The sequence below is a fragment of the Eretmochelys imbricata genome, chromosome 5 (genome assembly GCF_965152235.1).
Source record: "Eretmochelys imbricata isolate rEreImb1 chromosome 5, rEreImb1.hap1, whole genome shotgun sequence".
NCBI lineage: Eukaryota > Metazoa > Chordata > Testudines > Cheloniidae > Eretmochelys > Eretmochelys imbricata.
In genome coordinates, this window is record NC_135576.1 from 36274654 (window position 1) to 36288041 (window position 13388).

Here is a 13388-nt window from a genome sequence, read left to right on the forward strand (position 1 = left end):
ATTAATACACTCTCCCGGTTGCGCCCCACTGGGGTGAGCCGCGGTCGGGGACGCCTCACTCCCAGACCAGAGACAAGCTGCGCGCGCTGGGGATTCCCCCTCAGCTGTTCTCAGAACGTTCGGGATTGTTCCGGGTGACGTCACAGCACGGGGGGCTCCCCGCTGGCTCAGGTGGCGCGGTGGGGGAGGGGCGGAGCAGACGGCGGGGGTTCCTTGAAACTCCTCCACGGCGTGGGCTGGCGCCGCTTGAAACTCCTCCCCTTTCGCCTTGCGGGTAGCTGGCCTGCTGGGGCCCGTCCCGCGGCGTCGGCGGGGCGCGCTGACTCTCGCGAGGTTTGGGCGCAGAGCATTGCGGCTCGGAGCGGCGCCATTTTGGGAGCGAGGCGAGTTGTGTGACTGTGTGTGGAGAAGCGGCAAAAGGAGCTTTCAAATCTGGGACCCTCTGCTCTCTGCCTGCCGCCGCCGGGACCAGCCAGCCGGGTACGGCCCGGGGCAGGCCCGAGGGGCTACGGGAGGCGGGCTCGGAGGCTCCGCTCGCGGCGGGGGCAGGGAGCTCCGTGGAGGGGAATCCCCGTTGTGGAGGGGGCTAGTGGCCTCCATGCGCTGGTGGGCAGGGGGTCCGGGCCCGGCGGCTCCGTGCGGGGAGGGGGAGCTGCGGCTGGGGGGCTGGTATGGGGGAGGGGAGCGGGGCTGTGTTGAGGGGCAGCAGACGCAGGAAGGATCCCCTCGCTGCCTGGTGGGGGCTCCCGAGTGGGCGCGGGTCCCGCGGGGAGGGGGACTTCCTAGCACGGGAAGCCCCTCTCCTGCCCCCCCCTTGGGCGCCTCATTGCTGGTGGTCCCGCTCCCCATGGCCGGGCAGCCGCGGTGCATGTGGCCTCTGGGTTTGAGCACAGGGCTTTGCCGGGGGTGGGGCTGGCTGAGCCGGCAAGTGCTTGGATCAGGGTGAGGGGCAGCGCTAGAACCCGAGTGAGGATTTTAAAGCTCTCCTCGACAGATCCAGCGTGCGAAGCCTCAAGGCGAATCCCTCCGGGAAAGTGACTTCTTGCCGCTGTGCGTGTGTGTCTGTGGCGTGGTGGCGGCAGTGAATACGCTTCCACCGATGCCTTAAAAACAAACGCATTCAATTGAAAGCTTTCACGTTGGTGTGTGAGCTAATCCTGACTGCAGCCTGTGCGTTCGTTACTCCTGTTTATTTCTCTTCCTTAGTGGGAGTGCTGGAGGGATTTCCCGGGTAGCTCGTTAATGTCTGGAGGGTGGTTTTTTTTTTTTTGCCGTTTGGCATTTTTAACCTAGGATCAGCAGCTTCCTTTTTTGGTGTAACACTTTTTTTTAATGAAAACGAGAAGTCTGTAAACCTTCCTGGTTGGTTTCTCTTTGGTGGGGGAGCAAAGGTCTGTTTGTATTAAGGCAAGAAGAAACTTCAGCGTGCGCAGCATGTTTATTGATACTGTATTGTGCTCTGTTCACTAGGAAATGTCTGCTTCTTCCTTGTTCCTCTTCTCTCTCAATCATGTGAGCACTGCATTTTTTTAAAGATGTCAGATTAGTTTTATAGGCAAATATATAATAGAACTTTCAGAAAGGAAAACTGATTGTTTTTTTTTTCCCCCTCCTGTAGGCAGTTTGGATTATAAAGGCTATCCTGGATATTTAGAGCCTTTTGCTTCAGTTTGTTGTGGAGGGGGAGAAAGGTGGACGTTGACCTGCAGCCTTTGCTTCAGTTGAAGAGGGGAAAAAAATAACTGGACATCGACCTGGAATTATGATTTATTCAGTCACGTCCTACTCACAAGGCTTCTGAAACTGTCAGAAAACATCTAAGAAGTAAATTGAAAGCTTGTGAAGTCTTGAATTTCTCTACTCAAAAGTACGAGACACCTCATCTGTGGACGCTTTTGTCCACATGGAATGGATAATTAGTTAAATTTCTTAAGCTCAGCATACTTCTGCTGTTAAAATTAAAGGTTTTTTTTTCCTTTGAATTAAAAATTTTCAGGCACTGGCTAAGATACTTTTGAGTCATATGCATAACTAGTTTTGTCAACTGGTTTTAGATTGCATTAAGTGTAATCCTTGGTTGCTGTTTAAGCACGGCTGAAGAGTTTCATGGCAGATATTTTTACCTTCATTTTATTTTTTAAATATTCTGACACAGCCTTTTTTACTTTGCAATGAAACCTATTTTCTAAATGAAGAGATTAATAGAACTTTGTTTTTCTTTTTTCCTTTTATATTTTATTTGAGTTTTTTGGTAAAATGTTGCCAACAATCAATATGGCGGTATCCAGATAGCCATTGTTTGCAGATGCCTCTATGAGCTGAATCTTAGAAATGTTCTTCAGTTCAGATGTGATATTTGGCTTTTCAGTTTTACTCTTGGTGTCATAAAAGGTATATTTATTTCATCAGGAGCTGATGCTCATTACATTGAGATGTACATGGAATAGTAAAGAGAAGAGGCCGCAGAAAGATAGAACAAGCTTCTTAAATCAGACTTGCAAATTTTGGAAATAGATTTGTGAAGGCTGTAAACGAGAAGGATGGGTAGCTGATTTCTGAGAGGGGAACTCTGTCAAATAGCTACTGATGTAGTATCTTCAAGGACTCTGGCTATTATTTCAAGGAAAACAAACTGGAAAATACAAATTACACTGAGCTAACAACTTGTACAGTCTTCTTGGATTTTGTAAGTATTGTACTGTGCATGAATCAATATGCATTTGAATAAACTATCCCATCAGTAGAGGCATAAATAATGTTCCACACACAGTAAATGTTAAGCTGTTTTTGAAAGCCTTCAAATGAGCTCACAGTCCAATTTTCATTTGCAGTGTTTAGTAACTAGCAAGGTCTCTGTAAGTATTGGAAGCTGTTGCAAGAAGATATAGCATTAAGTAGAGAAAATCTTATGTGATTTTGAGGATTTGCGTTAAACCAGTGGTTCTCAAACTTTTATACTGGTGACCCCTTTCATATAGCAAGCCTCTGAGTGCCATTTCTCTTCTCCCCCTCCCCCTCCAATGAATTAAAAACACTTTTAAATATATTTAACACCATTATAAATGCTGGAGGCAAAGTGGTGTTTGGGGTGGAGGCTGACCACTTGCGACCCCACCATGTAATAACCTCGTGAGCTGCGGAGAGCCCCTGCTTTAAACTGTGTGCTGATGTATAAATGTTTAGGTATTCTGTGTTTTTTTTGTTTACGCTGTATGCTGAACATCAAGAAGTTAATACTTTTGACTAAGTTGATTGAGCAGCATACAGATGGAAAGAATGAAATTCTCAATGCACACACTACCGCCTAGAAACTTTTCATAAGGTTGCCTGAAGTGATAGACGCTTCATATCTTGCACAATTTTGTGCTATGTAGCTAAATTGATTTCCTGCAGTGTATGTTAAGAATTAAGGGTGAAGACAGTAGTTCCTGTCCATGTTCAGGTTTTGATAAAACATCTGTTTAAGCAGGCTGACTTTTTTAAGTTGCATTCAGAGTAATTTAGTGAAATGTGATGGGTTTTAACCCTCTATCTAGTTCCTGAAAGCTCCCTTGATTTTTCTGATTCTTCAGATACCAATAGGTTGCTTAATTCACCACTTTGCATTTTTATTGTTAAATTTCACATCTTTACTGTTATATTTATTATTGTTCCTCTTTTTCACTGGAAACATGGGGAGCTTAATTACAAGAAACAGCTTGCCTATTAATTGTAAAAACATTTACTGCAATATTTTAAATTAATTTCTCTGCAGGTTTGCTTTCAACAGATCCACTACTGCCTCAAGAAAAATTTAAGATGGACAAAACAACCTAGTTCAAAAGTCAGTGGTAACTTTATTCAGCTTTAATCTTGTTTTTCATACATAAAGGTCATGTTGACCTAGGTTTAAATAATTAAAGCACTATTTGTAATCTGGCACCTTTACTGAAGTGGCCATATTTTCATAATTTTCTCTTTAAGCTCTTCAAAATTTGTGTTTGCTAATACCAATTTTGAGTCTTCTCCAGGGCTCTAAAATGGGATCTGGGGCAGTGTCTTGAAGGGAAACCTCACATACAAGCAATTGTAAAGGAATGTGAAGCTGTGCCTTGATGACTTTATGGGAATTGCTTTTTCTATATGCTGATATTTTGACCAGGAAGATCTTGTTTTAAATAGGCCTACTTCATAGGACCTGTATTCAGGTTCCTGTGTGATCAGAATTACCCTCTTCCACCTCCCTCCTGAGTGTTGGAGGAGCTTTATACTAAATACAGCACTTCAGAATAAAACTCCTCACTATCTTATTTGGCTTCTGCTGAATCAAAATCTGTTATGTACACCATCATTAAAGGGTTACCCTGATCTAGTTATGGTTCTGGGATAGTTTCAGGAGTTCTACTTACTCCCAAATCCCATGGCCAAGTTTTGTGGGGTTTTCTTACTCTAATTCTCCTATTTTTTTTCCTCAAGTGTTTCTTTCCTCTTTTGCTTAAGCCATGCAATCATGAGAAAATAATTAAAGGTCTGATCCTGTAATAAGCTCTGCATGGACGGATCCCTTTGCCTGTGAGGAACCCCATTGAATTTAATTGGGCTCTACACTGACTCATGGATCTCTTATAATGGAGTTAATTGAATGACTGGGGGCTAATTGATTATACAGGATAAATTGTGAGATTGTCTATACACAAAGTACTGTAAATTTATAAAGTAAGCAAACTAAAAAGTGGAGAAATACCTTTTTTAAATCTTTCAATTGTAATAATGCGTTGTTGTTGCTTCAAGTAGGTTTAAAAAAAAATTCAGCCATAAGCGATTTTTCTTAAAGTTGATGGTGTTTCCTTAAATTACCTATCTATAGGTTCCATACTACTGTCCATCAATGTAGTATCTACGTGTCTTCCATTTAAAACTCATAGTAATAGGAAAGACCCTAATGCTATTCAAGCTGCTGATTTTCAGTATTACTATAACTTGTTCTTGATCCAGTTTTCTCATTGAAATCAAGCCCTTTCCCACCCTGGGACATTCATTCTGTGGAGTGATTTTTTTTCCCTTTCTCTGGATGGTTCTACCCTAGTTCTCTGTCTGGTGTATATAGAAGGGTGCCCTTTACTCTTGATACATTGACTCCATTCTTTACACTTTCCTAGTTGCTGGTAGCAGGAGAGTTTTTTTCTTTTCACTACTATCCCCTAACTTAGGATCCTAGGATGATCTCACTTGAGAGCTAAGTATCCTGCTTTGCATGCATATGTATTGGACATAGTTTGAAGCTCTCCTGTAGTTGTTACTGTATCTCTTGATGGGACATTGCAGCTTGACCAAAATTCATACAGTAGTTAGGGCCTACTAAGGAAAAAATTGCCACCATGCTGGTCCATTACAGTGCCGCCTCTTTATTGATGTTTTTAAAATTTTGATAGCACTTACTAGGCTGCAGCACTTTGCAGACAGGTATGAAGCTGAGGTCCCTGCTCTGAAGAATTTATGCTATAACACTTGGTTTAAACACACTTACTGTACTGGTATAACTGTCAGGGCTGTAGGTTTTTTATCAATATAGCTATCCTGGCACAACCCCTAGGGCAGTGGTTCTCATTTTTTTGTTTTTTCACGGACCACTTGAAAATTGCTGGGGGTCTTGGCGGACCACTTAATGATCTTTCCAAATGTTGTTTGTACCATTAGCTAACTGTTGTAAAGCGCTTTGGATAAAAGCGCAAAATATGAAACTTAATAATTTTTTTTGTTCTACAAATAAAAGCACACAACTCATATTTTAATATCCGTAGTCTTGTCTTTCTAATGTGATGGATGTGCCCTCTCTCCTCTCCTTTTCCCAGCCCCAGCTTGAGGGCTGCTGCGGCAGGGGTCTCCCTCTCCCCAACCGCAGCAGCCCCTGAGCTGGAGCGGTGGGGGGATGGAGGGGTGGGAAGTGTCCTCTCCCCTGCCACAGCGGCCACAGAGCTGAGACTGGGAAGGAGGGCCATCTCTTCCCAGCAGCTGCAGCCCTGGAGCTGGGGAAGGTAGCCTCTTTCTCTGGCTGCCGCAGCCCTGCACATCCCAAATTCCCCCCAGTCCCACTTCTCACCCTACTGCCCCCTCCCATCTACCTCCCTATTCCTCCCAAGGCCACCACTTCACCTTACATGTGCGTCTTCTCCAGGGTCCAGGCACCTAATTAGTGGAGTCACGCCTGCACAGCTCCACTAATTAGGTAGGTGGCCATTCATTCTCTCGTTTGCAGCCACCCAGGCGCGCACCTTAGAGGGAACTATTCATGGACCACACTTTGAGAACCTCTGCCCTAGGGCATGCAGTCATATTATAAAGGAGTCTTATACTGGTACAGCTTGTTTCCCTTGCAGTACACAAATCTATACATATATAAGCTTTTATCGTTAGACAAGGCCTAAAAGGTTAACATACATACAGATTGATAGGATGCAGTGAATATGATGATATGAGGAGGTTGAACAGATGTCCTGCTTTGCGATTTGTTTGGATTTTTATCCACTTTAAGATTTGCACCTCTATCTGTCACTGTGATGAGTTTCTTCCATGTAAAATAAATTTGAATAGAACACATTGGCAATAGATAAATTCCTCATGGACTTCTGGAGTTTCCTATTCTTAATCTTGTTTTGTGTTTGAGTAAACTGAGTTAATGTTCTTCTGTGGGGAGGATTAGTTGTGATAGGCCTCTTTGTACGGAGCACTAGGGTTATAAAATGGTGCATACTGTGTGTGTAAAAAAAAAAAAAAAAAAACCCTAAAAAAACTGTAGTTTATAGTAGTGCTTTGCCGTTAGACTGTCTTGACAGTGATTGTGACATCAATCATTGACTGTCCTACAGTGAGGTGCCTGAATTGGTATAGTGCTACAGGCCCTTTGTTTCTCTTTCATAATACACATGGACAGCTCCACAGTTGGCTGCCTTCCCGTACTGAGGAGGTTATATGCAGGCAGGGTGCTGCATTCATGGCCGTTCTCTACTGCCTTCAGTATCCAATATATACTCAACTCCTTCTTCAGTCACTTTATATTGTCACTGTACATAAATATAATGGCTCCTATTTGTTTAACACAGCCTAGATGAATCTTGAAAACTAGACAGTCAGCACCTGAAGCATTTAGTGCAATAATAAGCACTTTGACCCTCCTGCATAGGGAAGTAGATCAGGATTTAATTACCTTTTACCTGCAAGGTGCTGCCAGTGCAAAACTAACTAGTTTCTCTCAATTTCTCTTTTTGGAGTCCTTTTGTACGTGTAAAATGCTGCAGCAAAATAAAGGATTAAACAGCAAAAAGCAAGAAAACGGGGTGGGGAGGGGATACAAAAGGGGAGAAATGAGGAAAGATGTGTGGCTGGATGGATGGAATTCCATAGGATACAGAAAAGGTAGTGAAATATGGTAGAAATAGTCTTAACACTAGTGCCCGACTAACTTTGTAGCAGTGACAGATTCTTCAACCCTTTATCTGGTTCTTTTTTTTGAACCCTATACAATTTGTGGAGGATAGGTCCGTCAATGGCTATTAGCCAGGATGGTCAGGGGTGGTGTCCCTAGCCTCTGTTTGCCAAAAGCTGGGAATGAGCGATGGGGAAAGGCTCACTTGATTATCTGTTCTGTTCGTTCCTTCTGGGACATCTGGCATTGGCCACTGTTGGAAGACAGGATATTGGACTAGATGGACCTTTGCTCTGACCCAGTATGGCTGTTCTTATGTAGGGATGCAGGACTCTTCTGTTGAGTCATCCTGATGTCAGGTTCTTAAGCTCTGTAGAAATGCAGAAGTATTTTTGCTAAATGACTCTGAAGTTTGGTGAGGTATATCCAGTTAGCTACAATGTAAAGCGTTGTCGGTACTAGAGAAATGCATTGGTTTAACTAAATAGATTTTAAAAACAATTGGCTTAGTTCAGCTGGTGCACTTCTGTGGTATGTACATGGTTTGATTATAAGAGGGGTGAAAGTGCTTCTCTCAGGTAAATGGTATAAGGGACAGGGATGGAGTTGTCTTTCCTCCTCCCCTTTCCCCCCCCCCAAAAAAAAAACCAAACAAACCCCAACCTCCTAGGAGCTGCCAGTTTTGATAGAGCTTAGACTGATTTTATAGTTATGTATAAACTTGCCAAATCCCAGGAAGTGAGTAAGTTTAGAATATGTACAATGTCTGTGTGCACACTCTACTTGGAGCAGAGGGGGAACTCCACCTGCATATGCATTTCCATTGTTGGTTATGAGGGACACCAGCATTTACATGTCTGTTATCAAAGCATACTTGGAGAGCCCAGCCATATTACTATTTAAAAAACCCCCAAGCGCGTCAAAGTGTGTGACAGATAACTTAGCAGTTCTTCCTCCATTTTTTTAACTACTTGTTCTTTCCCAATAAACTCCTAATGTTTTCTCTTGCTGTTGGTCCTCAGGTGACATTTGTCCTCATGGCTTTCTAAAGGTGACTTGAAAAGGGAGGGAGAGAAAATGAGTTTGTACCCTTTGTTGCTTCTCTGTTTATAGAAAAGAACTGAGGTTTTTTCCCCTCAAAACCAAAATTCTGCTTGTTTTTTTACATTAGAAAATGAGGTCTTGTCAATTATGGAAGACTTCATGGCAACTGGTCAGAATAGAGAAACTGACATCACAATTGGAGATGAACTAAATGCTGTGCAATTGAGAGGGGATGGGAATTTTTTTGTCAATGTTAAAAGCTTTAAAGCTTTTGACATCTGTTGAAGTCATTGGAGGAAAGAAATTTGTTTCAAGATTCCACCTGTTTACCGTCAGTTAAGGTGTGAAATCTCGCAGTAAAGAATTCTTCCAGCAAAACTAAGGAAAATCAAACTTGAATGCATAATATTCTGTGGCAACACTTCCAACCCCCCTATACTTTCAGAGGTCCTTTCTACATGAAAAGAAAATAAAAAGGCACAAACCCAACTTAAACAATCCCTTTCTTGTCGCCTTTACATTTGGAGGAAGATAGGAACTGGTATAAGCAACTATGTGGGGCGTGGCCATCTTTAAAAAAAATAAAAAAAATAAAAATCAGGTTGATTTGGACCAAAACCTTAGTTTCAGTAAATCCCTGTTTTTACAAAATCTTCAGATTTGAATTTGATTCTGAATTTAATTACTCTGAATTTAAAATTTTTAGCAAAAATATTTTGGAAATCTAAATACTCCCTGCTGTATTTTACAAAGTGAAACTAACTAGTCTGTTTTAATTGTTGAAACTTAAAACGACTTCAGTTGAAATAATACAAGGTGAAGACACAGAAAAGGACATTTTTTATTAGAAATGTTTAACTGGATAAAAACAATTTGTCTTATTGTGGAGACTCTCTGCCAATGACTAGAGCTGACTAGAGGATGAAAATTCCATTTTGCAAAAACTTGCATTCCACGTTTGAATGAAAACCAAACATTTCAAATGTTATCACAACTGGAATTGTCAAGTCTGTTTTCTGATCAAAACCTGAGCTTTTTGATTTGGGAAATAGAGCGTATATCTATAGCTGGTGTGGGCACTGGCCTGAGATCTGGGAGACCAGGTTCAGGTCCCCACTCTACTTGATTCAGAGCAAAGTCTTTCATCTTATCAAGTTAAAGCAGGGATCTGAACTTGGGTCTCCTGTATCCCAAGCCAATACTGCTGTTCTATAGAGTGTGAGGAAAGTCAGTCTCTTTCAGTCTCTGATGTAAACTTTGAACCAAATGTGTCTTCTCAAAGCTGAATCATTTTGAGGAAAGAGCATATTTTTGTGACATTTTATTTCAGCAAAAATGTTTCACACAGCCCTAGTAGCTGTTCCAAAGTTAGGTTTGCTTTCTGAAGTGGGCCTAATGTGACATAAATCCTTGCTTTTCTTTGAAAGTAGGTAGCCTTTTGGTGTGAAACATCACATTTTTAAGCCCTTTGAAATTTTTACGCAGTTTGGTTTCTTTTCATAACTTAATAGGAAGGGTTTGAAATATGGCTCTCTGAAAATTTTCCTTGCAGTTCATTTATTCAATCGATAAAAGATTGTGTATCTACACAAAATTAGAGGAGAGGTATATTCTAGAAGAGAAGGAGTACTTGCACCTTAGAGACTAACCAATTTATTTGAGCATAAGCTTTCGTGAGCTACAGCTCACTTCATCGATGCCACAAATACTCCTTTTCTTTTTGCGAATACAGACTAACACGGCTGTTACTCTGAAACCTGTCATTCTAGAAGATAGATTTGGTGCCACATGTAGATTTTTTTAAATGGATTTTTTGCTCACTTTTGTCAGTTTATTTGTGATGAGAATATTTATGTACAAACAGTTAATGATAAGCTTCTGCAAAAATTTTACTGGGTGCCCTATGGTTGCGTAACAGGAGGTTTTTAAGTGCAGCTGTTGACATGTAGGCCTAGTCTTCACTTAAATGTTAGGTTGCTATAGCCATGATGGTCAGGAGTGTGAAAAAAGGCATCATGCAAGCTGATTTTCAGTGGCACTCACACTGCCTGGATCCTGGCCACTGGTTCAGGAGGCTCTGCATTTTCATTTAATTTTAAATGAAGCTTCTTAAACATTTTTAAAAACCTTATTTACTTTACATACAACAATAGTTTAGTTATAAATTGAAGACTTATAGAGAGACCTTCTAAAAATGTTAAAATGTATTACTGGCACGCGAAACCTTAAATTAGAGTGAATAAATGAAGACTCGGCACATCACTTCTGAAAGGTTGCTGACCCCTGTTCTACATTATGGCACTGTAATGCTGGTAATGTAGACATAGCAATAATGGTTAATGTATAGCAGCTGTTGGTGCAGAAAGTCTTCATTAGAAGTTGGACTTACATCTATCATTTACCTCATCTTCATGCATTACCAAACCCTCACTTAAACATTCAAAAAAAAAAAATCCAAGGAATTTAATATACAAAATCCTTTGTGAAACGGGTAGTGATGCCCTGTACTATGTGCCTGACTCAAATCCACAAAGGCAAAAAAATGAAGTTAAGTTGTTGAACAGTACATAACCTCTTTTCTTTTACCTTCAGGCACCCACCTTAGCATTTTTACCCCTACTACTGCATGCCACAGACAATGCAATGCAAGCTTAGCTCTGATCCCCAAAGGTTCTCCAACCTTCCTTCTCTCCCCTTTCCAAAGCTATTTGATCCCTGCACAACTGTGCCAAACGCTCACAGCTGATAGTGTGAGGTGATGGTAGATTGGTAAAGGGGTTTGTGGTGGAGGGGGTAGTCTGAGGGGCAGAGTTAAGGTTTGGGTGGATGGCTGCGGTGTACTGTAGTTATGGTAATAGTAAGATGTGAGCCTGTGGGTAAATAAGAGGATATATACTATTAAGCTACCTAACTTTTCATTTCCTTTTGTCAGGTATGTTGTGTGTGGAACCCTAACTGCTTCACAATAAAGATGTTTTGTGTGTGCACATCTCCCTTTTTAGTTTATCTGCTTCTTACTAGAGCCTTCATTCTGTACATCAGTACTTTTATATCTGTTCTTAACCATTCTGTAGTGAGCATCCAGAGATTTTAACTCCCTTCTTCTGCTTTAAAGTGTAGCTTTAGAGGGGATAGTCAACTTGAAATTTATTCAATTAAAAAAAGCTAAGTCGTCTTCAATATTACTTTTGCCTATGGCCACCCCTATTGATTTTTGTGGTATTGCAATCATATTTCTCTATTCTAATTTTTTTTCTCTTCTGATGTGAGCCACCCACAAGACAGTGAAATTTAGGCCTGGTCTACATTAAACTTAGGCTGACACAGCTATGTTGCTCCGGGGTGTGAAAAACCCTCACCCCCAAGTGAAATAGTTACGCCAACCTGACCCTGTTGTAGACAGTACTAGGTGGACAGAAGAATTCTTCCATTAACCTAGCTACTGTCTCTTGGGGAGGTGGATTAACTCTGCCAGTGGGGAAGCAGCTCTTGTCAGTCTAGGTAATGTCTCTACAGTGAAGCGCTACGACTGTAGCCGTTGCAGCATTTCAAGTGTAGCCAAACCCTTAGTTTCCCTTGTAAATTCAATTAATCAGGTTATATGTGAAGTACTGAACTATATTTCCAGTCTTTTGCTTATGAGTGAGTTTGAGTTTCATTGGTTGTAATAGATAAAAAGAAAAAAAGCAATTGTTTTAAAATCTTGTTTCCATTAAAAATGAACTGCCTAAACTTATAAAGTACGTGTCCCAAATAGGAAGAGATGTAAAGTTAGTCATTAAGCTTTTAGAAACCGTCTGTTTGGTGGTCCTGTTTCTATCATTCTGGCTGTCCACCTCCCTCTCACTATGTACTGTAACATATTTACAATTTTAACCTAAAAGCTTTACATTTTTAAAAAGTTGATTTTTGTGTAATCTTGATAGCAATATGTGTATGGTGGCTTTTAAATAGCATTTGTCAGTGATATTTGAGCACTTTATAATTAATGAGTTTAGCCTCAATACCTTTTTGAGCTATGGAAGTATTTCCATTTTGTAGCTAAAGAAACACAGAGGATGACTTGCCTGAGGTGCACGGTGGAAGTCTGTGCCAGAGCTGGCAAGATTTTCTGAATCCCCACCTGATGCCTTAACTAAAGGACCATCATTCCTGTCTTCAGTTAGAAACTGGTTAGGCAAGTTAAACAAGACATGTTCTAAATCTTTGTGGGGATGGCCTCTGTAATCTGTTCTTCCTCTGATCTAAATTAGGCCTGACATGGTTTCCTCACCTCTTTTCTTTGGAGTTCAATTAACTGCTTGTAATATCATACTGGTATGACTTTGTTTTTTAAGATGGTGTTTTTTGTGGCTAAGGAATGGAATGTATACAGACCTTTTAATTGGAGCACAGCTTCTATGAGGATCTTAGTGCAGTTCACATCTGACTTCCCCTATAGCTTTTACTATAAAGTTTTAAGAAGGACATTGTATTAGTGGGTCAGGTGAAGAAAGGCAACTGAACTTGAATTGTATAATAAGAGTACTTGAAGCATCTGCTTCTATTCGTTTTAAGTTTTCCAGTGATCTCTACTTTATTTGCCTTATGTAAGCATGCTACTCAGACCTGAAATTATTCAGCCTTTAAAATTGAAACACCTGAATTCTCAGTTGCCAGAGATGAAGCCTCAAGTTAATGCAAATTAGTTGCAGGGTATATCTTTTGATATTTTGAAGGAAAGTGAGTTGGCCTTTGAAAAGAGACCCTGGCACTTGAGCTTTACAACTAATAGGCCAACATTTGTAATATTTTAAGGGCAGAATTTCAGTCTTGAAATAGGATCAGGGAGTTGTTACTTCTGTATGTGCTATTGGTGAGACTGTTCCTAGAATATTGTGTCCAGTTTCAATGTCAGCACTTTTAAAAGGATGTTGAAATATTGAAGAGGGTTCAAGAAAAA

General features: G+C 41.0%; 1 protein-coding gene across 5 annotated transcripts in view; it reads left to right on the plus strand.

The window, feature by feature from the left end:
• The first annotated feature begins 327 nt into the window (after positions 1-327).
• Positions 328-13388, plus strand: part of GPBP1 (GC-rich promoter binding protein 1) — a 58279-nt gene continuing 45218 nt past the window's right edge. Inside the window, exons 1-4 of one of the 5 annotated variants that reach the window (XM_077816873.1) lie at positions 328-480; positions 1619-1867; positions 2410-2686; positions 3755-3823. The gene's annotated coding sequence lies outside the window, so the exon portion shown is untranslated. Of the gene's footprint in view, positions 481-1618; positions 2687-3754; positions 3824-13388 lie in introns of all 5 variants that reach the window. The other 4 variants (XM_077816870.1, XM_077816871.1, XM_077816874.1 and 1 more) reach the window with 4 other exon arrangements.